General features: G+C 39.8%; 1 protein-coding gene and 1 long non-coding RNA gene across 2 annotated transcripts in view; one reads left to right on the forward strand and one right to left on the reverse strand.

The window, feature by feature from the left end:
- LOC131533082 (NXPE family member 3-like) overlaps positions 1-24575 on the reverse strand; it is a 55521-nt gene that overhangs the window by 21881 nt on the left and 9065 nt on the right. The window lies entirely within an intron of this gene.
- Positions 8334-10989, forward strand: LOC131533211 (uncharacterized). The gene is made up of 3 exons (XR_009269069.1): positions 8334-9991; positions 10175-10251; positions 10541-10989. It is a non-coding gene; the product is annotated as an uncharacterized LOC131533211 (long non-coding RNA).

Below are 24575 nucleotides of genomic sequence, written 5' to 3' on the forward strand. Positions count from 1 at the left end.
AGGTATCACCGTTTCCACAAAAATGTTAAGAAGCAAAAACTGTTTTCAACTGTTTTAATAATAAGAAATGTTCTTGAGCAGCAAATCAGCATATTAAAATGATTTCTGAAGGACCATGTGACCCTGAAGACTGGAGTAATGATGCTGAAAATTCAGCTTTGATCACAGGAATAAATTACAATTTACAATATATTAAAATAGACAACAGTTCTTTTTAATGTGTAATTATATTTTGCAATATAATTTATATTTTTTTTTCCCAAAAACACTGTAATGTTTCCAAAATCTTGACAGTTACTGTATAATTGTTACTATATTGCTTAAATACCATTAATTGGATGGATTTGTGGTCCAAGATGCTGGGATAGGCTTCAGCCCCCGAGACCCTAGAGAGGATTTGGTTTGGAGAGTAAATAGATGGATGCATGAACTTCCAAAATACTTTGACTTGTTTAGATTTTGTTTCTATTCTGACTGCTGTTCAGCTTAAAAATACCTTTCCATTATCGTTGTTTGTCATTTTGCATCATTATACCTGTGCTAAACCTATTAAAATTAATTCAATTCAATTCAATCAAGTTTATTTGTATAGCGCTTTTTACGATACAATCGTTGCAAAGCAGCTTTACAGGAAGTTAAGTTTCTACTATATATATGCATACACATACGCACACATGCACATATATATACACATATACACATACACACAGAAGAAACCCAATATATTTAAGTTATGACAGACTTAACTTGGTAATGTGTTGTCTGAGGGTTGGCAAAATTAAGAAAGGTTGTTTTTTTTGTTTTTTTTACAGGATCCTATGTACCCAGCCTCAACCATTCATCAGAAGGACTGTGAAAGCAGGAACTCTTTGAACCACCAGTGGCAGTTTCCATGGGATGAAAAAGGGCATAGTAGTGGATGATGAGGTACTGACATTAACCTGCCAAAAAAGGTTCCTCTGTGACATTGCCGCGAAACCCCCTTTTTGGTTCTTTCTGTCACCTTTTTTTAAGAGTGTAGATGAGTGTGCAGAGGTGGGACCAAGTCATTGTTTTGCAAGTCACAAGTAAGTCTCGAGTCAAGTCCCGAGTCAAGACAGACAAGTCCCAAGTCAAGTCTCGAGTCAAAATAGGCAAGTCCAAGTCGAGTTGCAAGTCCTCAACATTTAACTTCAAGTCTTAAACAAGTCATTAGTGCTCTTTGCCCAAATTAGTGTCTCAGTATTAATTCCCATATCAAATTTATAGTAATTTATATCAGGAAGTCGGGTAGAATATGTTTTTACATAGTTTAATTTCATGTGAGATGGATGCCCTTAGTAAAACTACTCAAGTTCAATTTAGGGATTGTGCCAAAATAGCACAAGCAGTGGAAAAATAAATAAATAAATAAACTATTTTATTAGTAACAGAATATCAAAGACAACATAATTTCATAGAAATTACATGAAATACTTCAAAAGTAATTAAAATTAAAATAAATACTTTTCTTTAGAAATACTTTGCATGTGTGCATAAGAAGAATATATGCTACGTGTTTGCTATATTTAAGCCAATGAGCCATTATTTGGAACCTCAATGAAACAGATTTAAAAACATGTGAGCAGAAACTCAGAAAGAACCGCTTTGAAAGAACTAGAAGAAATAACTGCTATCATACTTTATGTGAGAGGAAACCTGCAATATGGATGCAGACAAACTCATGAAGACAGTCATTCAAAAATGCTGTGCTACCATTCTTTATAACTAAGAGTAACAAAGACAAAATGTTGTATGTTAAATGTTAAGTATATAATATGCATAGTTGATCGCTAAATTTAGGGGCTACATGTGCTATAGGCTACAGACTGATTTACAACACGTGAATTCAATTAATTATCCTGAAAGAAATAAAAGTGAAATGAGTGCCTGGTGAAGGGGGAGAAAAATGTAGTATATTTTATAGTTATATATAGACTACAATTCACAAATCATTTTGTGAAAGAACACTTCTTCAAATTATATTTTAAAATGATCATTAGGCCAATTGCTCCTTTATTTTTTTTCTTCAAATTATAGCTAATTTTTTTGCAATAATTAATTTTAAACCTAGCTTAAATCAAGGTTTATCTAATAATTATTTTGCACCAAACTTTAAACCTTTAAAAATAAGCAGGTTTACATTCTAACCCATCATTTTGATCCTGGATTTAAGTAATATTTAAATCTTGATTATGGATTAACTTTAAAGTTAATCCATAACGAGAAGGCGATTAGTCATTAGCTTTTTTTTTTTCACTCTAGACTGTGTATTTGTTTGAGGTGTGTGCGCTGACGCGGAAGCGTCTGCGGAAGCGTTCAGCCGTCGTGTTCAGCCTCCTCGTGTGAAGACCTGCGACTTTTTCCTGTGCGACTTTAACCGAGCTACACACTTAAGTATCTTTTTTCCTTCCTCACTCTGCTCTCCTATCCTCTTTCCTTCTACCTCTATCATGTGTCTCCAAAACATTCCGGTTCTCTCTCAGCCACGCTCTAACATCACTCGCAGACGGCAACGTAATACTGCTAACCTACGCCCTATCTCTACATCTTCCACTACACCTCTGGCTTTCTCTGTGGGTCTCTGGAATTGTCAGTCAGCCGTCAACAAAGCTGACTTCATTTCTGCCTTTTCTTTAAAATCCTCTCTCAGCATCTTGGGCTTGACTGAGACCTGGATTCGTCCAGAAGACTCAGCAACCCCAGCTGCTCTCTCTACTAATTTCTCTTTCTCTCATACTTCGCGTCAAGTTGGTCGGGGTGGGGGTACTGGCCTGCTCGTTTCACACAATTGGAAATACTCAACCCACTCTACCCTTTGCAATTACAACTCATTTGAATGTCATGCCATTACTGTATCAGCTCCGATAAAACTCCAGATTGTGGTAATCTACCGTCCCCTGGACAAATTCTAGCCACCTTCCTAGAGGAGCTGGACGGTTGTTGTCCTCTTTGTGGAGGATGGCATTCCACTCTTAGTCTTTGGTGATTTCAACATTCACCTAGACAAGCCTTATGCTACAGACTTCCACTCGCTCCTAGCTTCATTTGATCTCAATCGCCTTACCACTACTAGCACGCACAAATCAGGCAACCAACTTGATTTAATTTACACACGCAATTGTACTGCAGATAACATTCTGGTACAACCGCTACATATCTCGGACCATTTCTTCATTACATTTACACTACATTTTGCTACCCGTGTGCCACCAACCCCCCTACCGGTTACTTTTAGACGAAACCTGCGCTCCCTTTCTCCTTCCCATCTTTCCTCTGTGGTATCCTCCTCTCTTCCCTCACCTACTCATTTCTCATCTCTGGATGTAAACGCAGCTACTGAAACTTTATGCTCTACCTTAACTTCTTGTCTAGACGACATTTGTCCTCTCTCCTCTAGATCAGCACGGGCTGCCCCTTCTAACCCCTGGTTATCTGATGTTCTTCGTGAACATCGGACTAAACTCAGAGCGGCAGAGAAAATGGCACAAATCAAACAACCCGTCGGACCTGAGTAGGTATCAGTCTCTGCTCTCATCTTTTTCTGCTGATGTCCACACTGCCAAATCCTCACATTTCCACAACAAGATCAACAGCGCTCCAGACATGCGTAATCTCTTCAGAACATTTAATTCTCTCCTCTGTCCCCCTCCACCACCTCCCACCACTTCTATTACAGCTGATGACTTTGCTACTTTTTTTACAGACAAAACTAGATCGATCAGTGATCAGTTCTCACCTCCACGCACACAGGACCCCCAACCAACCACATCCACTGCTAAACCTCCCATTTTCTCCTTCTGTCCCCTGGACGGAGGCTGAAGTATCCAAACTTCTCCTCTCCAACCATCCTACAACATGTCCTCTTGACCCAATCCCCTCACACCTTCTGCAAGCAATCTCTCCCACGCTCTTACCGACACTCACACACATCATCAACACATCCCTCCTCACAGGCATCTTCCCCACTACGTTCAAGCAGGCTCGGGTAACCCCACTGCTCAAAAAACCTACATTGAACACTTCTCTTATAGAAAACTATAGACCTGTCTCTCTCCTTCCATTCATAGCGAAAACACTTGAACGTGTTGTCTTCAACCAGGTCTCATTGTTTCTTTCACAGAACAACAAACTGGACGCTAAACAGTCAGGTTTCAGGAGTGGCCATTCAACTGAGACTGCACTTCTCTCGGTCACTGAAGCCCTGCGGTGCAAAAGCCCATTCCAAATCATCAGTCCTCATTCTGCTGGATCTATCTGCCGCGTTTGACACTGTCAATCATCAGATACTCCTCTCCACTCTCTCATCACTGGGCATCGCTGGAATTCCACTTCGCTGGTTTGAATCCTATCTCACTGGTAGGTCTTTCAGGGTGGCCTGGAGAGGGGAGGTATCCAAAGCACATACACTGGTCACTGGGGTTCCTCAGGGATCGGTTCTTGGACCCCTCCTCTTCTCCGCATACACTACATCACTGGGTCCCATCATACAGGCACATGGATTCTCCTACCACTGCTATGCTGATGACACACAGCTCTATCTCTCTTTTCAACCAGATGATCCAACGGTAGCTGCAAGGATCTCAGGTTGCCTGGCAGACATCTCGGCATGGATGAAAGAACATCACCTCCAGCTCAACCTGGCAAAGACTGAGCTTCTTGTCTTTCCTGCCGCTCCAACTCTACAGCATGACATCACGATCCAGTTAGGTTCATCAACAATTACCCCATCAACTTCGGTCAGAAATCTTGGTGTAATCTTTGATGACCAGCTGACCTTCAAAGACTGCTCGATCTTGCAGATTTGCACTACACAACATCAGAAAGATCAGGCCCTTTCTGACGGAGCATGCTGCACAACTTCTTGTCCAGGCCCTTGTCATTTCTAGGCTGGACTACTGCAATGCTCTTCTGGCTGGACTTCCAACAAACACAGTCAAACCTCTACAAATGATTCAGAATGCGGTGGCACGACTGGTCTTCAAGGAACCCAAAAGAGCCCATGTTACACCTCTCTTTATCTCATTGCATTGGCTACCAATCGCAGCTCGCATCAAGTTCAAGACACTGATGCTTGCTCATAGAACAACCACAGGCTCAGCACCCGCCTACATGCACTCACTATTAAGAATCTACATCCCCTCCAGAAGTCTGAGATCTGCTAGTGAGCGACGCCTCGTGGTACCATCACAAAGAGGCTCAAAATCACTCTCCAGAACATTCTCGTTCACCATTCCTGGCTGGTGGAATGATCTTCCCACCCATATTCGGAGTACTGGATCCCTGTCAATCTTCAAGCAACAGCTGAAAACTCCTCTCTTTCGACACTACTTGACTTCAACCTACACATAAAAAAAAAAAAAAAAAACTTTCTCCTTACTTATTCCTTCCCTTGCTAGCTTGTACTTATTTAATCAATGCCTGAGACTTAGTGTTACAAGCACTTCCTTTGTCAGATTGCCTCTTCAAGATGAATCGCTTCATGTGTTCCCCAAATTGTAAGTCGCTTTGGATAAAAGCGTCTGCAAAATGACTAAATGTAAATGTTTAAACTTAACTGAGGTTTAAATGAAAAATAAAATGCACATGCCATTAAAATATGCAACTGATTGAACAAAAACAGTGGAGATCTGGAAAAAAAAAAAAAAAAAGGGTCTCAGAGAGGTGTTTACCAATAAAAATGAAAATTAAAGCACATCGAGTTGGTAGAGCTGCGAGGGATCGTGGCGGGATGCGGATCCGTCACTCATGGTCCACCTCGGCGTCGGACAAACAAAAGAAGTGAGGAATATGTTTAGCATTTCACAGCAGCGGTCACGGTGATGATGAGGTGAGCACCAGTGATCTCCTTTCTCCTGCCTGCCGCTCAAACGGGCGGGGCAGCGCTTTTCACGAGCGGAGATAGCGACTACTTTTTTTTTCGTATCTCGGTTCTTTTGTTGTAAGTTATGCTATTACTCCATTAATTTATACTAGTATATACTGTATATCAAGCGCTCCCTGAACACAGTCTCTGGCTTACTGCCAGTCAAGCGCAAGCACGCTGCACCCGTCTAGAGTGATAACGACGCTGATCTGATCAAGTCTTTCTGAGTCACAGGGCTCAAGTCCAAGTCAAGTCTCGAGTCATTGCTGTCAAAGTCTAAGTCGAGTCTCAAGTCTTCTTTAATTATGTCGAGTCGAGTCGCAAGTCATCAAATTTGGGACTCGAGTCCGAGTCAAGTCTTGAGTCATGTGACTCGAGTCCACACCCCTGTGAGTGTGCAACTGACCAATAACAACTGAGTATTCCAGCAAGTTGTTTATTAATATTGTGTATATATTCTTCTCATTTTTAGGTCCTGAGACCATATGGGGTGAAGATCAAGACAACCAAACCAAAGGTGGACTGTAATCTACTGGACTATATGATAGACTTCATACTGCCATGTATGCAGCATGAAAAGTTTTTGAAAAAAGGGGCATTTCCTTCACCAAGTAAAAGTGTGGAGGATTCATCTGGCCTTCGTCGGCCCCCATGAGGTGACTCGATGTAGAATAAATCAGCTTGCTTTAGGCTTGAAATGACTGAAATCTTCTCATGTGAGTTGATATCATTTTAAACATTCTTAAAAGTACTTCTCATTTCTTGTGAATGTATTTTGTTGTATGTGTAAAACTTTTCCACTGAAAGAACCTTTTTTACCTTCACTGATATTGTAATTAAGGTTGTTAATTTGACCTTGATGCACCCGATGGACTGCACACATCTGCCTGTGTTGGGCTTGTGTTTACAGGTTGTATAAAACTAGGCCTGGCTGCAACAACTAATCGATAATTAAAATAATCATCAACGAATTTGAATAGTGCATCAAAACAAACAGACCGCTCATAATTCTGACTAAAATACACATTTTGCTCAAATATTTTTTTGTTAGAAATTAAGTGTAAGTTTAAAACCCTACATTTAACACAAGTAATCATATTTATGAGAGCAGTAACAGTAAAGGCACTATTGTTGGAATTGTCCATTAATATAATATAATATAATATAATTGCTCTGTTCAGACGAATGATTGTGTTTGTTCCTCGTACCTCTTACAAGTTAACATTGTGTTTTTTTGTTTAAATTGTTTTAAATTCTGTTTCAAAATAACAAGCAATCTGTTGTTTTTAGGTTTAGAATGTAATGTTTGTATTTTAACACTTTAATGCTTATAATGAACAGCAGAGCCTACATAGAGACATTCTTTATATTTGTTTTCATAGGCAGGATGTGAAATGACATTCTTTAAAATAATGGATTAAAATTATTTTAATTAAAAAATTGTATATATTTTATTTATTTATTTGTCATCCAATTACTAGTATTAATTAAAAAAATCTACAAATAAATTGGTTATCCAAAAAAATTGTTAGTTGCATGCAGCCCTACATAAGATATTGTTAAAGAGGTCGGCGGTATAATGTTATGTGTGAACACAAAGTCATGTTTATTTGTACAACATGTAATTAATTTCTATAGAGATAATGCATTATTACAGTGAAACAATTTGCTATTTTTATTTTCTAAATTAGCAGAAAACCATCTCTACCACTGCAGTGCTTTATCGCTATTTTTTAAATAAAGTTATAGTTCATAGTTCTGAGTCATTTTGACATGTGACAACAATATTTTGTTTCAGATGATGCAACTGCTATAATAAAGCCTGTATCATAGAATAGTAACTTGTCATTCTGTTTTTATTTTGTAGATGTTTGTTGAATAACTAGGCTTAAATGTAATTTGAGGTACTTTAGTAAAACCATGGTTAAACTATGGTAATACAACCATAGTTAATTTGTGGTACTTGAACCAAAAAACCATGGTTACTACAGTCATGGTTTACTACAGTTTTACTATAGTATTACTACAATATAACTGTAGTAAAACCATGGTATCAGAACCATGGTTTTTTTAAACCATGGTATGCACCAAAAAACCACGGGTACTACAGTCATAGTTTATTACAGTTTTACTATAGTATTACTACAATATAACTGTAGTAAAACCATGGTATCAGAAACCATGGTTAATTTTCGTAAGGGCATACTTGCCCACACCTCACTTCAATATACTCCATATTTTGTAATTGCAGTAAATTAAACTTAATTTACTAATTGTACATCAGATTATAATTTATAATACACACACACACAATCTTTTTTTATTTAATGAACAATTTAATGAACACACACAAAACAATATGTCTCTGTAACTCATTTTCACATACCATAAGGTAAATCAAGCAAGTAAAAAGCTCTGGTGTTGAATTATCCACAAGGGTTTGTTTTTTCCCTCAAATTTCAGACCCATCACATATGTAAGTTTAATTTGACTTCCAAGTACAAAAGGTGGCGATAATGCTCTTAAGGATTTATTAGCCAACAAACAAGAAGAAGGTGTTACATCCGGGACATTGCGCGCCTAAACGGGCTGAAACTTTTCTCACAGTCGCCATTTTCTTTGACCCGCGAATCGCGATGCGGAGCAAACGAGGACGGAAAATACAGAGATTAAGTGTATGTAATGTTATTCACACAGTATTAATTTTATAACATCGCATTGTTTTAGAACGAAATTTATGTGTGTGTGTGCGGGTCGCGGTGCGGAGCTGACGAGGAGGTTGCTTTTTTTACAGGAAAACGCTGAAAGTAAGTGTTATACCTAATTTACAATGCTTTTTATAACATCATATTGACAAATCAAACCATTGTAAACTCCCCAAATTAAAAATGGTAATATAAGTCATTGGTTCTTGCATGTCTCGTGACCAAATATCATATCATATCATTAAGCTTGTACATTGAGTTATTTTGATGTGTCGATTTACTGGGTTTGAGTGCTATTTTCGAATATTCATTTGAAATAACTCTTTTCAGTATACTCAAACTTAATATATTGAGTGAGTAATTTTTTTTTTAAGTGATTTTGTCACTTCACAAGATATGACACATGACTTACATTTTAACAAGTTTTTGTGGGTGCTTTAAGAATGTGTTTTGTGTTCATCAAAAGTGAGTTTTATGGGTTTGGAATGACATTTTTGAGTAAATTATTCCTCTAAAGCCCTAAACACACCGCACGATTTTCGGCTGGCATCGTGAAACAATCGTGGCGATTTCTGTCTGGGACAGCCGAAATCATGCAGTGTGTTTAGGGCTTAAGGTTGTTACAGATGGTTCATGCTGGAATAACTGAAAAATCAAAAATAAATGTTTGAGTATAAAATCATCAGTATATTGTCAAGTTGGATGAAAAGAGCTCTTGTTAACATTTTTAGGACACGTAACATTTCCATATTGAAGATTATTGATTGTCATGCATAACTTTTTGATCATTAATATTTGTTATTTGCCTTATAATAATTAGAAGTCTGGACTCTTTCTAGTAGGGCTGTCCTCGACTAAAGATTTTCTAAAGACTTTTTTTTTTTTTTTTTTTTTTTTTACATTTTATTAGCCCCCATTTCTAACAATTTAACTATCCCAATAGGTTGATGCTGGAGAAAATTAACAAAGCATCAGGGAACATCTGCGTGTAATGAAGGAGGAAACAGAGAAGCTTAGACCAAACGTAGAGCTCCTCAAAGAAAGGATGGTGCTGATAAAATGCTATCGAACTAATTTTGTGTCCAAATATAGCACAGAGGAGACTGTCTCTGAGTTCTTGTGTTTCATATTGGCCAAAATGCTCAGTACAGTAGTGTGTTAATTTCCTCCTTATTTAATTGTAGGAGTTATAACTATATTTTAATACATGTCTTTCCTCCTTTGCCTTCCTCTTAACATAAGCTCCTTTCGGATCTGTGAGACCACGCCGATGTTGATGCGGGCCAACAAATTCTCACACAGCTCTCTGTAATGACATCCCAAGTCCTTCTAGTTTCACGGAGTCCCCTGAAGGAGAAATTCAGATGCATGATTATGACTGAAGATGGCAGACTGAAAAAAGGTAATTAAATCATTACTGCTTAGATTTTCATTGTACCACTGACTGACACCCTACCACTCTGCCTGAGATCATACCTGTCTTCTTTCCTGCATTTATGTGTATTGCACACAGTAATGGATGTTAAAAAAAGGGTAAAAGCATCCAACATGTTATGTTTAACTAATTAAGTTATTTTGTTTAAAGGCCTACAGTTGGAAGCAGCTATTCTGCTCTTGCCTGCTCTGTTCAAGGAGGACCCGGGGTTGCTGTTTGAAGTTGAGGTGAGCCATGAACAGTTGACTACAGTGTGTGAAACACAATCTAATCAAAGCACTACACTTATTGCACATTTTGTTATTCAGATGATTTCAATGCAAACATTAGTTTTTTGTTTGTCGGTCTACACAAACTGTGCTATCAAATTGAAGAGAAAATTTTGATAATTTTCAGTTCATGGCCAAAAGTATTTGAGCAGTTGTATGACATTAGTAAAAATTAATTTAACTCATAAGTTTTACCTTGCAAATAAATATGAGAAGATGGTTAATACTATTACCCCCTCTCCCACAGGGCCATTCTCAGACCAGTCCATCCCAACACCTAAGATGAAGCTTAAACGCTGTAGGGAGGGTCATCGTGCAGTATGACCACATTGTGCTCACGTTGGATGGACAGTTAATCACAGAGGAGAGCGAGGACATCTCAACGGCACTGGGACTCCTCCTGTACCAGTGGTTCTCAATTCCAGTCCTGGCGACCTGCCCCCACATGTTGTATATGTCTCACTTATTTAATACACCTGATTCAGATCATGAGCTCGTTAGAAAAGAGCTCCATGAATGAACTGTGCTCTGACTGACATGGTCCCTACACAGTGTCCCTACGCGGAAGATTCATTCACAGATGTACACTACTTCCTGTCACTGTAAGTCAATATTCTCCATTTCTGGGCCTCTTCCAGGTCTAGTTGCAATTTCTATTGTTTTTTAAATCCTGAAGGACTTACAAAAATGTTAGTATGCTGTTGACAGTGAAAGAGTGAAAGATACAGCAGTACTTCAGAGTGTACAACTTAGTTTGCAAGTGGTTGTGTATTATTAATTTTCAGTAATTTCACTCACTCATTATTAATGTTAAAAAGACTAGATTTTCCAAATAAAGAACTAATGTAGGCCCAAGACCGTAGGCGAAAAAGTTACCTGATTACAGGGCTACAGTATATATTAGGGATGTTCATTTTAACCGTTTAACTGTTAACCGACCGATAAGAATTTTGACCGATTAATACAATCAGTTATTTTTCAGTAATTTATCAAAATATTTTAAAAGGTTTGCTGCATGGTTAAAATAAGCTACGCGTATAAAAAATATATAAAAAAAATGTTTTTTTAGAGAGAGAGAGAGAGAGAGAGAGAGAAATAAAATTAAAAAAATAAGTCCCCTATAAGTCGCATTTTATTATTTCATTCAGAAATAGGCCGACGCAAATTACAAACATTATAATAAACACTGTAAACGCATAGGCTATTTTAGTTCCCCTCACTTCTCAACAAATCCTTTCAATTAACAGTAGGCTATTTAGAAAAGAATTAAAACAAGAATTAAAAATGTAAGAAGCTATAGGCCTAGCTATATAAACGACAAACCAAAACGAATTAATTTAGGCTAAACGAAACTGAAACCAATGTTGGGTCTCTCATTCATACAAAATCAAATGTTTCCGTATTCGTGATGTATTTGAATGGCAAAATATTATTTACCATTATGTAGCCTATAGGCCCACTTCACTCACGTTCCAATATCCACGTAAAACAAAACGTTTTGCATAACTTCACGGCGGTATGGTGATAACGCTTAACGGCACAGATTTTACTACATATTTAAACTGAGCAGTGTGTTTTTTTCCCATATGTTTGATTGATTGTTTTTTATAATGATAATGCACAGGCTGCATTGTCAAGGTAGAATGGTTAATTGTGTGCGCGCATGTGGCGCTGAAGCAATCACTTGATTTTTCCCCCCCTTGTAACAGTGGAAGCAACTACTCCTTTTAGTCATGAAGGTAATCGGAATTGTAAAAGGTTTGCTTTTATTTGTGTACATTCACAATAAAAACAAATCTTTGTGCTTTTGTAAAATAAACCCCAAAAAATAGGCCACTTTTTACCATCCTTTCACGCTACTTATTGCACAGTTTTTCGTTCATTTTCTTAAATTATGATTTCACTGAAAATATATTTCTTGTATAGGCCTATTTATTCGTTATAATATATATATATATATATATATATATATAATATAGCGCCTAGCTTTATTATGTTTTTCTCCGCTGCAGAAGCGCTGCAGGTGCGTGATGTGATAGCTATGATGACCACGTGAATCCTCATCTTCTGTTGTTTGCTGCTTTTTGCGCATGTAAAATTAATCCCCGGAAAACAAATGTTAGTATTTTTAACGGGTCACAGACACTTATTCTTTCTAATTTAATTCAGTTCTAATTTAAAATAATCTTGTCGGTTAACGGTTAATAATCGGTTTAACGAGCGTCGGTTTTCGGTTAGGAAAAATAACCGATATGAACATCCCTAGTATATATACAGTATCTCACAAAAGTGAGTACACCCCTCACATTTCGGCCAACATTTTAGTATATCTTCTCAAGGGACAATTCCATTGAAATGAAACTTGGAACCGCGAGTGACAAGCTTACCGGCTAACGAATGCTAACTCGCTGCATGCACGGTTTTAAAAAGTGAACGATCAAATTAGTTTGATAGATAATACCAGAAATATGGTGGGAATTAAGTTACAGTATCTCACAAAAGTGAGTACACCTTGCACATTGTAGCACATTGACTACTCTAAAATATATCCAAGTTTCATTTGCGTAGTATTGTCCCTTGAGAAGATATACTAAAATTGTTGCTGAAATGTGAGGGGTGTACTCACTTTTGTGAGATACTGTATGTAAACCAGGACTCTTTCTTCTTCAAAAATTTATATATTTCAAGCTTGTTGCATTATTTTGTGTGTGTATAAAACAACAACTCCCCATATATTGTGATGTATATTCCCTGGCTTGTCAGCACTATTTTATTTGCTGCTTAAAGAAATAAATTAAAAGGTTTTGAAAGTGGGATGTATTTAAGTCAAGTCACCTTTATTTATATAGCGCTTTTAACAATACAGATTGTGTCAAAGCACTTAACAGTATCAAATTGGAGGATAGAGTGTCAGTAATGTATAATAAGATTAAACACTCAATTTTCAGTTAAAGGCATTTCATTATTGAATTGTCATTGTCTAGCTCAGTTTAGTTTAAATAGTATATGTGCAATCAAATTGGCGATAATCGCTAGAAATTAAGTGTCCCCAACTGAGCAAGAACCAAAACGGGCGGTTACGTAGGTAACCGTGGTTCTACGACCAAGTGGAGGACCGCCAGAGCGGTATCCTAAATTTCCTAGTGGAGTCTTTCTCTGGTGCTCGTCTCTTTGCCGAGTGTAAATATCAAAGTCGTCACCCCCGTGACCATGACGCTCAAGCGGACAGCCTATAAAGGCACGTCATTACGTCATGCCCGTTCTCTGGCCATTCTCGTCTACCCGAGTGACCAGAAGTCTGGCGGTCCTCCACTTGGTCGTAGAACCACGGTTAGCTACGTAACCTCCCGTTCTACTTCCCTTCATTCCGGACCGCCAGAGCGGTATCCTAAATTGCCTAGTGGAGGGCGCATACCAAAGCAGTCACGAGGGCAACAACATGGCAACAATAACAATTGTCTGCAATTTATACCCCAATGTCTCAGCGTAATATATGCAACAGACGCTTTGTCAATGCTGAATTTATCTTTATTCAAATTAAGAATCCTTTGTAAGCATCACAGAACACACTGGAGGCATTGCAGCCACATTAAGTCTGTAAAATCTGGCAAAAGTAGATGGGGTTTTCCATGTTGCTGCATCACAGATGTCAGATAGCTGCACACCATGTAGAGCTGCCCAGGAGGTGGCAACTGCACGCACCGAATGGCATCTCACCGAGGCTGGAACTTCATGACCTGCATTAGAATAAGCATGTCCAATTACCTCTGTCACCCAGTGAGATAGTCTATCCTTAGACACAGCTGTACCCTTTCGGTGATCACCATAACACACAAACAACTGATCAGTGGCCCTCCAGGCTGCAGTCACTTCCACATACTGCTGAAGAGCCCTGACTGGACACAGGACTGATCTGGGGTCGTCTGTAAAAGCAGATATAATTATTGGCTTGTTCATGTATTGTGGTGACAATACCTTTGGAAGGAATGCTGGGTTTGGCCACAGCGTAACCTGTTTACACTCAGGTCCCCATCGCAAACACTGTGAGCTGACTGACAGTGCATGCAACTCACTAATACGTCGTGCCGTAGCTATGGCCAACAAAAAAGCTGACTTGAGGGAAAGCCACTTAATAGCTGCATTCGTTAATGGCTCAAATGGTGCGCAGGAGAGGCTGCTCAAAACCAAATTCAGATCCCATTGTGGAATCATTACTTTGCGACTGGGTCACAGTCGACTAACACCTTTAAGAAAGGTTTTAATTAAATTATGCCTACCCAAGGACATACCTTCCATCGGTCCTTTGTATGCAGACAATGCTGCCACATACACTTTAATTGTGGAGCAAGACAAACCATTCTCCAAGAGGGTCTGCAGAAAGTCCAAGAGGTTACTTAAAGTGCAATCCTGAGGGACGATTTCCTTTTTTTCACACCACTGAGAAAAAGCTCTCCATTTGTCTGCATACGCACGATGTGTAGAAGGTGCCCGTGCATTCAGTAGTGTGTGCTCGACTGCTTGTGAGCATTCCAATATGACTGGGTTGCCCCTAGGGGCCACACCCATAACTTCAGGGTGTGGGGCCTTTGATGCCACCACATCCCGTTTGCCTGAGATAACAAATCTGGTCTTATTGGCAAGGGGCATGGTTTGCCCCTCAGTAGAAGCAGCAGCAGGTGGAACCATGGCCTGTTCGGCCAGAATGGGGCTACTAACAGAACGGGTTGCACAGTCTCTTGGATCCATCGCAACGTCATCCATAGTAATGGTAGAGGTGGAAACGCATACAAGTGGAATTTTGGCCAGCTGTGTGCCAATGCATCCTGGCCCAGAGCCTCTGGCTCGTCCTTGACTGAAAACCACATCGGACAGTGAGTTGTCTGCCTGTCCGCAAATAAGTCCACCTCTGCCCTGCCATAGGTGACCCAAATTGACTGAATCACTTCCTTGTGAATCTGCCAGTCCCAGGGTGTGGGATTGGCCCGAGATAGGGAATCTGCTATTTGATTGTAACGACCAGGAAGATTCATGGCTCTCAGGGAGAGGAGATGGACATCCCCCCATTTCCAAAGCCTTTGTGCCAATTTTAACAGGCTCCGAGACCTTGTCCCCCCTTGGTGGTTGATATAAAACACCACAGTGGTATTGTCTGTCCTTATTAGAACATGTTTGTCCTTTAACTGATGTTGAAAATGTTGCAGCGCTAGCCATACTGCCTTCATCTCGAGAATGTTGATGTGCTGTAGCCAGCTGTGCTACATACCCCTCACTTTCTGGTGTCTCCACACAGCTCCCCAGCCTTGTAGAGATGCATCGGTTGTTACAACTTCTCTCCTTACAGGAAGGACTCCCAAGGGAACACCCCTGAGCAGATGAGGTTTGCCGGACCAGTGTTTCAGAGCGTGAACACATGCTAGAGTCACTGTTACCAAAACATGTTTTTGGGTCATGGCTGATAGGCGTTGCGAATTCAGCCAGCATTGAAAAGGTCTGAGTTGCAGCATTCCCAGCCGCACCACTGGTGTTGCTGCCACCAACATTCCAGCTAGATGGAGAAAGTCTGCATATGGTAGGCGCCTGCCTATTTGAAATTTTGCAACTGTCTTTGCAATTTCCTGAGATCTGGCTTCTGTCAAAGTGGCTTGCATGGTGCACGAGTCGAGCCTCATGCCAATGAACTGAACTGTCAGAGTAGGAATTAGACGGCTCTTCTTGTAGTTTATTTTCAGACCTAGTGCCTCTATGTGCAGTATCAATGACCTTGTCTGCTCTTGCACTTGGTGTTGAGACTGGCCGCACAGTAGCCAATCGTCAAGGTAAGGAAGAATACGCATGCCTTGGCGCTGTAAGGGTTCTAGTGCAACTCGCACACATTTGGTAAAAGTTCTGGGTGCCAGGGCTAACCCGAAAGGAAGAACTCTGAATTGGTTTGTCACTCCATTGACATGAAAACGAAGGAACCTCCTGTGATGTGCCGCAATTGGAATGTGGTAGTAGGCATCCCTTAGGTCTATCGTAACGAACCAATCGTTTCTGTTCACTGCACGTATAACATCTGCTATTCGTAGCATGTGAAAAGGTAGACGCTTTAGAAAGACATTGAGGTCCCTTAAGTCTAAAATAGGTCTGATTCCCCCATCCTTTTTTGGAATCAGGAAGTACTTGGAGAAAAATCCGTTTAACTGGTCTGGGCCATGTATCACTTCTATGGCCTGTTTTTGTAGTAATGACTCTATTTCTGCTGCCAATGTGATCAGATGCTTTGGATTCCGTATCATTGTAGGGCGAACCCCGGTATTTGGAGGTGGTCGACGGTGAAACTGCAACTTGTATCCCATTGATAGTGTGTTTAATGGCCATGTATCTGCTGTTATTGCCTTCCAACACTCCAAGTGTTGAGGAAGGAAACAGCCCACCGCCGACTGTGTACCCTCAGGTACACCGCTGAAAAGCCCCAGAGCTGGTAGTTGGCTGTGCTCTGGATGCAAAATTGCGTCTGGACGAAACATTATATCGTGAGACTGCTCTGGGCTGACGTGGTGGTGCCAACACCTCCTGCATTCTGTTCTGCACGAAGCCAGCACCACGTTGTTGATGAGGATAATGACCTCTGTGAGAATACTGAACATACTGTGCAGGCCGCCTGAAGGTAGTTTGTTGCCTTAAATGCTTCGAACGCATTTCAGATGCAAGGAGACGTCTGTCTAATACTTCTTGAGCCTGTGAACCAAACACCTGCCCCGGAACTAGGGGAAGTTGGCGCAAGATGTTCTTACCAGATTCCGGCAACGGAGTCTGGGCCAGCCATACCTGTTTCCTTAACTGTGTCAGCAGACCCAGAGATCTGCCACATTCTGACGCAGCTGCTCCAACTGCTTGGATCGAAGCTTGTAGTATCTCAGTACATCCTGAATTGTCCAATGAAGGTAGTGAAGCATTGAGTGCCAACAGCAACTGTGCCAGTGTATTTGAAATACATCCAACATTCGCCACAGCACTGTATGTTTTACGCACAAGTGTGTCAGTCCGTTTATATTCTGGCTGTGGACAGCGCGGCTCAGAACGCAGCGCCTCATCAGCCTGCACAGCAAGTGACGCCACTACAGTTTCTACTGGTGGCATTGAATCCAAGCCCACTGACCCTGCATCTGCCATACTAGATAGCATACGAGTTACCTTGTCAGGCCGCATGGTCAATGCGCTCTTGAAACCAAATGATAATTCTTTAATGAAGTCACCACATTGTGGCACAACCAACTCATTAGCCTGACCAGAAGCGCGGCAAAACAGGTTAGGAGCCTGACTAGTTGCAATAGGTGGAGCATCAAGGTTGAGTTTTGCTAAAGCCACCTTTAATTTACTACGCAAAGAATTTGCTATTGATAGTGGTTCACCATCATGACCTGAACTCAGTGCACTGTCTGAACACACTGATACTGGACTTACAACTGTCTCTGTCCTGGCAGGATGTTCATCAAAAAATGAGTCAGATGCTGACACAGAGAGCACATCAAAATCTCTCTCCCTACCAGTATCAACTGTATTAGATTCTGCTAACTGCTGCTCCTCATTCTTTTTCATAGAAGCCAAGAGTGCTTGAATCTGGCCCATGCCTTCAGTCAGCTGATCCACCCTGCGCTCTAACGCAGAGGAAATTTTCACCTTTTTTTTCTTAGGAGGTGGAACAACAGCTACTGCTGCCCTCTTAACGCCGCGTTCTGAAGGGGTTGTGTCTACAGGGAACAATGAGTAATCTGATTGAGCATTCCACTGTGCAAGGCGGCTTTCACGTATTGCTAATGGCAAAAAACTACAGCTAGGACAAGGATCTGAAAGGGCCTGTTTAAGGTGCTCAGGTCCCAAACAAAATATACAACGATCAAGACCGTCCTCTAATTCCATGGATGAATCACACAGCGTGCAGCTTGCCATTGCAACCGAAACGTGGAAAAGTAATAATGATTAAAATAATAATTTCAACTTAATTAGTACAGTATCTCTCGAACCAAATTTACTGAATGACCAGCCGCGCCAACGCTGCTTGTCAACGTGTCTAATAATAACTGAAATATAAACAAAGATTGCTCAATTAAGGCTACACAAAGCACTTAACACTGCTTACGCTCCAGTCGTTTAACAGTATATCATGAAGCACGAAAAACAATGCGCTCGCCAACGAGCGTACAAAGTTACTTACAAACCAAGATCGCTCTTCACCTTAAGCCGTTTTTTCCGCAAGACGAGAATAGGAAAGAGAACGGGCATGACGTAATGCCCGCTTTATAGGCTGTCCACTTGAGCGTCATGGTCACGGGGGTGACGACTTTGATATTTACACTCGGCAAAGAGACGAGCACCAGAGAAAGACTCCACTAGGCAATTTAGGATACCGCTCTGGCGGTCCGGAATGAAGGGAAGTAGAACTCCCTCTGTGACAGAATGTGAAAAAAAACCTTGGGAGAAACCAGGCTCAGTCGGGGGGGGAAGTTCTCCTCTGGCCTCTGGTATTTAGTTTCTCATTAAGCATTTAGTACAGGAATTTGAATCTTTAAAGCTGAAATTTAGTAAGAAATTATTAGTTATCATTCATCTTAAGTAAAAGTGTCATTTAGAAGCATATTGACTTGTCTATGGTAGTCATATATGGCACCTCTAATGGTTCTGTGTAACACATTTTGACAAATGTGCTATTATGCTTCTTATCTTTAAGAATGTGTGCCATATAGGACCAAAAGAGGTTGCCCTATGATAAGCCAAAGAACCACTGCAATAAAGTGCTGTATGGCACCTCTTATGATTATTCTACATAGCATAGGGGTGGGCGCTATACCAGTATTAACGTGACCGGTATTATGTTGTGCCATGATATGGATTTTGCTATACCGTGGATACCGTTACATATTCATGGATTTCACTGGATGGACAGACAAAGATCCCCCCCCCCCGCGGTCGTTACTGCGTCATCAGAGAGATGCTCCGCTTGATCGGACATAAATCAGAATCAGATAGTTTTTGCTGCAAACACACGATCGGCTCTTCAGAACTGCACACAAACTGGATTACAATAATTTCCCAAAATGTAATTTGTGTGGTAATATTACTAAAGCTGCGTCCCAAATCGCGTACTTATGCACTATTTATGACGTTTTGTAGTATAAATAGTGCGAGTAGTGCGTTCACACTGAAAATTCCAAAAAGAAAAACTGCACTTTAAATACCCGGATGGTGCACTTAAATAACCGAAAAAATGAAGTGTGGAATGTTGGACACTTCATGCACTCAACTGTCGCAGCTTTAATTACGTCGCGAAGGGGGAGGGGTTTTCAGACTCCGATTATTAATGACAAAATAACTTTATATAATTCATACACTACATGGTTGAGTGCATAGTGTATAAGTACATAGTGTATAAGTGCATAGTGTATAGTGTGTCATTTGGGACGCAGCTTAAGTCTGTAAACGGCGGTTAACACAGGACAGAGGCGCAGAACACGGACACAAAGAGAAAATACTTTAGCAGGCAGAGCAAGATCACTGTTCACAATGCTTGAAATATAGGAAGAAAAATATAAATAATGTATTGGGGGCAGGGGGTTAATATGAATGAATATCTGAAGGGAACTCTCTTTTATCATGGCTTGTGTGACGCTGTGCTGTAATACTGGGGTTCCCGTCATACGTCACACTCCAGGATTCCCCAACAACGCGTAACGCACCTCAGAGTATTTTGTCAGACTGGGGGAACAAAACGCCCCCCTTAGTACAAATTTAATTTATTGTAAAAATAACATGAAAACTCTGGACATTTTTCATATTCGTATAGGCTATATTTAATTTATGTCACTAAAACTATGATCAGTGTTGGGGGTAACGAGTTACAAAGTAACGGATTACAGTAACGATATTACTTTTTTGGGTAACGAAGTAAAGTAACGCATTACACTAAAATATCGGTAACTACACTACTTTACTAGACTATAGGAACGCTTTCCTCGTTACCCAAGCCTTGTTTGCCTGTGTGTAAAGATCTGATCTGTTTAAGTGGTCCGTGCATGCGTGCTGCCTGTGTGTGCGCTTGCCCGGGCACCGTTGCCATAGAGATCGATTTGAGTGACGTAGCTTGCTGGTGCGAAGGAGAGAGGGAGATGGAGACGGAGACGGAGACAGGAGGTTTCAGCCAGTGGCGATATTCACATTACTTTCAGTTTATTGCTCGAAAGGACAAAAATATTCGTGTGAAATGCACTCTATGCCGAGGCGACAAGTGTCTTTCAACTGCTGCCAACTCAATGAGCAACCTGTCTAAGCATTTGTCAGCCCAGCATGGCAATACAAAACTCATGGCGAAAGATCCTGCTCGCCGGTCATTTGACGTTTGTGACTTGGTATGTTAACTTACCGCCTCTGGCAGCCACATCTCCTAGAGGCAGACGAAAGCGAGCTAAGGGAAAATAATGTTTTGGGATGACGTGAATTTTCTGTTTTCTTTTATGGGCTTAAGTGCATTTCTGTTTTAATTTTATCGGATAAAGTGACCTTTATTTTTATATTTTTCATTGACCACTTCATTTTTTTTGCCATGAATCTAATAAAAAGCTGGTTTTGTTCTCAGGAGAAGAGTTTTGTGCTTATGTTTCCCAAAGCCTGTTTTGAAACTTGTGTGTTGTCCCCATTTTAAAATGACTCCACCATAGCCTCCTTTATCCTGTTGTTTGTGGATTTTACAGGTGAGGCATATTTCTTTGTGCAGATAGGGATATTGTTGTTTCATATGGTTTTACATGCCATTTTGTATACATTTATACAATAAACACTATGCGGACAGGCTAAGTTATGATAAGGCTATGTTTGTCCATTTATCTACATGGTAAATTAAGAAACGGGAAAGTAAAGTAATAAGTAGTGAAGTTACTTTTCAAATGCAGTAACTAGTAAAGTAATCTCATTACAATTTACAAAAGTAACTAGTAACTAATTACTTTTTTTGAGTAACTACCCCAACACTGACTATGATAATACAGTGTGTGTATGTATGTATATTATTTTGATTACTAGTGAAATTGTGTTATTTCAATAGTAATATTTATATCATACTTATATATTAAGCACAAAAGTTTTGGCCAAATCATGCAGCCCTATAAGTGAAAAAAGTTCACTCCTTGTTCGCCCAGTTCACTGTATTTCAGGATAAATAAATTTACATAGATACGATTCTTGTCAACTCGTAAGTACAAACGTCCCAGGAGGACATGATCAACGCAGCATTAGTTTCCAGGGAGGTAAAAACTGACGTTAAAAAAACTGGTTTAAAATATCCAAGTTTACATTTAAGTTTTCTAATGGTGGTGTAATGAGAATACCAAAGGTATTTTAGGTTTGCTCTCATGTATTAGGGGTAGAACGAAGATTTAGACAGTATTGGCTGTGCTCTGACTTTGGTCATATTTACAGGTAAAAAAGTGGTTATCATAACTAAGCAACAGAATATCTATGCAATGTGCTGGCGCACTCCTCCTCTCAGCGACTCACTGAAGAGAGCAGAGACGGGTGTGTGCGCAGTGTGAAAACAAGATTTTTTTTTGGGGGGGGAATAAACGACAAAGTTGGCAACAGGGTTTTTCCCCCTATATGCAAAGCTCAATTACTCCAATCTTCAGTGTCACATCCTTCAGAAATTATTAATATGCTCATATGGTGCTCAAGAAACCGTTCTAATTATAGTTGAAAATGGCTGTGCTGCTTAATGAAATGTGGAGGTGTAGGCTACTTATCAGAACATTATGATGAAGAGAATGACTGAAATAGACAAAACAGAAATTCGAAAAACAAAATAGAAATCTGAATTATTTGAAATTATATATATATATATATATATATATATATATATATATGAGTTTTAGAAAGGAAGAGCAGAAGAGAAGTATCCACAACAAACAGAAATATCTCATGTAAAAAATTCCATATGGATATCCTAGACGTGATTTTATAACAAGTCTCTTAACTTTGTCGCGACAGGCTAATTGAGATAGAATATGAAAGATTTGTCCCGTACTGGAATCAAAACATCGCCAAGGCTATAACACTGAAAATAACCAACAGGTGTCAAGTCAAGTCAAGTCTATGGAGTCAATTTAATGCCGCATATATATGCAAAAGAAAATAAAGTTTTGCAAAAGAAAATAAGTTTTGCAAAGAAAAATAAAGAATTGCAAAATAGATAAATAAAACAGAGCAAAAGCAATGATTTTGCAATACATATTTTCCATGGCCATATCTACTAATTTATTTGCAATGCAGCTTTTATTTTGCGTTTCAGTCAAGTTTGAGCTTGCGATACCGTTTTCCCTTTGCGCTTCACGTTTCTGCGCGTCTCACTGTGGCGCTGTTTTGACATGGGGTGGAGTCAGGGGACGGGGCGTGTCCAACAGGCCTGGGCATGCCTCCCTGGAAGTGACGCCATCGGCCCGAGACGCAGATCACAGCTGATCCAGGCACCGTCATTGAGCAGAGGCATGCGGGCGGATCGTTTCCTTTTATTCACTAGCTTTAAAACATGCATGCTTTCGTTTTATTAACAAATGTATATGTGTATTAGCAGCGTTTGCTCAAGTTAAAGAAGTTGTTAATATGAACATCTGCTGTTTATTTCTCTCAATGTGTGCACACTTTTATAGCATTAAAATGTGTATTGTTTCATCTGGTTAACTAAATGTGCATTAATAGTGCTTGTTTAAAATCTCTTAACCTGTGCACAGCGCTCTTTGTTTACATTAGTTCAGAGTTACTGCTAGTTTTAATGTAAAAGAATGCAATTAACTTCACAAACTATACATCATTAAAAAGGTCTAAGACTCAAGCTTCATATTAAAGATGTTCCGATACCCTTTTTCCCTATATATACCGATTCCGATACCTAGGCTCAGGGTATCGGCCGATACCGAGTACTGATCCGATACTGTGTATCTGGTTATACAGCTATACTTACTAGCCATGTATGAATTGATACAATTATTTTATGGTGCGCTTCACCATAGATAGATAGTCTGGCGAGTGAACAAAAAATATAATATATAATGTTTGGAAAAAAGTACACTCTTAATCAGTCAGTCAAGCATTATAAATATATTATAATCAAGTATTATTGATAGAACTTCAGAAATTAAAATTAAAACTTGGTAACCATGTATGAATGCATATTAGTCATTTTAACTGAACTTAGGACTGGTGGTGGTGCTTTTTTGGTCATTCAGTGTTTCTGTAAAAATGGGGGAAAACTATCAATAATACTGATAAGATAATAATAATCATACTACGAATTCTACTAAGAACAATATAAACGCACTAAGGATTAACGAGCTGCTAGATTCATGAATATTAATCACGTTGTCTCCATTGGCTCGAACTGATTTGCTGAAATCAAAACAGGGATGATAATAGGTGAGCGCCAGCCAATGAGATTGTCGTTTGCGCATTAGCTCCGCCTACTACCAGAGAACCCGGCAGTTAAACTAAAGAATTCCAAAGGAACTCCGTTATTTTGACAGAAAAATACAACAAAGAATATAGTTTACATACCATTCAGAATTGACGCGCTACATGTAAAAGACTCTCTCTCTCTCTCTCTCTCTGCGTGTGAGAAAAAAAGCAAAGCAACGGCGAGTTGTCTGCTTCACACTAGAGCTTACGGTGCGTCAAATACAGGTGCGCTGCGCATTCATTCAGATGATCTGAAAAATAGATTGCTTGACGGAGAGCGAAACTCTGAAGCGCTCAGTCAGAGTGTTCAGCGAGTGACAATATATCTGTGCTAAACTTATACATAGCCTCCAACTCACACACTGGCGAGTAAAATCTGATTATTTATCAGCCAGTGGCTAATATTAGACATCATTTAGTCGCCCAGGGTGAAGATTTAGTCGCATATGCGAGTGATTTACTGGCAATGTGCTAGCACGTTTGTACTACTTCTTCGCTGCTCTAAATAGTGGTTGCTTGTGGCAACACAGCACAGCTTCCTGTGTTTGCATTCTGAGCAGCGAAGAATAATTGATTTCCTATTTGCAGCGTTAAGCAAAGCTAGCGCGCATAACTATAGGTCTTGTCTAAGAAAATGGTATCGGATCGGTACATGGGTTCAAGTACTCGCCGATACCGATGCCAGATTTTTTTGTGGTATCGGTGGAATTTCCGATACTAGTATCGGAATCGGAACAACCCTACTTCATATCCATCTCGACTTCGTTTTTCATTTACATAACTCCTGGCATAAATTAAGAAATGAC

This window comes from Onychostoma macrolepis, chromosome 24 (genome assembly GCF_012432095.1).
Source record: "Onychostoma macrolepis isolate SWU-2019 chromosome 24, ASM1243209v1, whole genome shotgun sequence".
Lineage (NCBI taxonomy): Eukaryota > Metazoa > Chordata > Actinopteri > Cypriniformes > Cyprinidae > Onychostoma > Onychostoma macrolepis.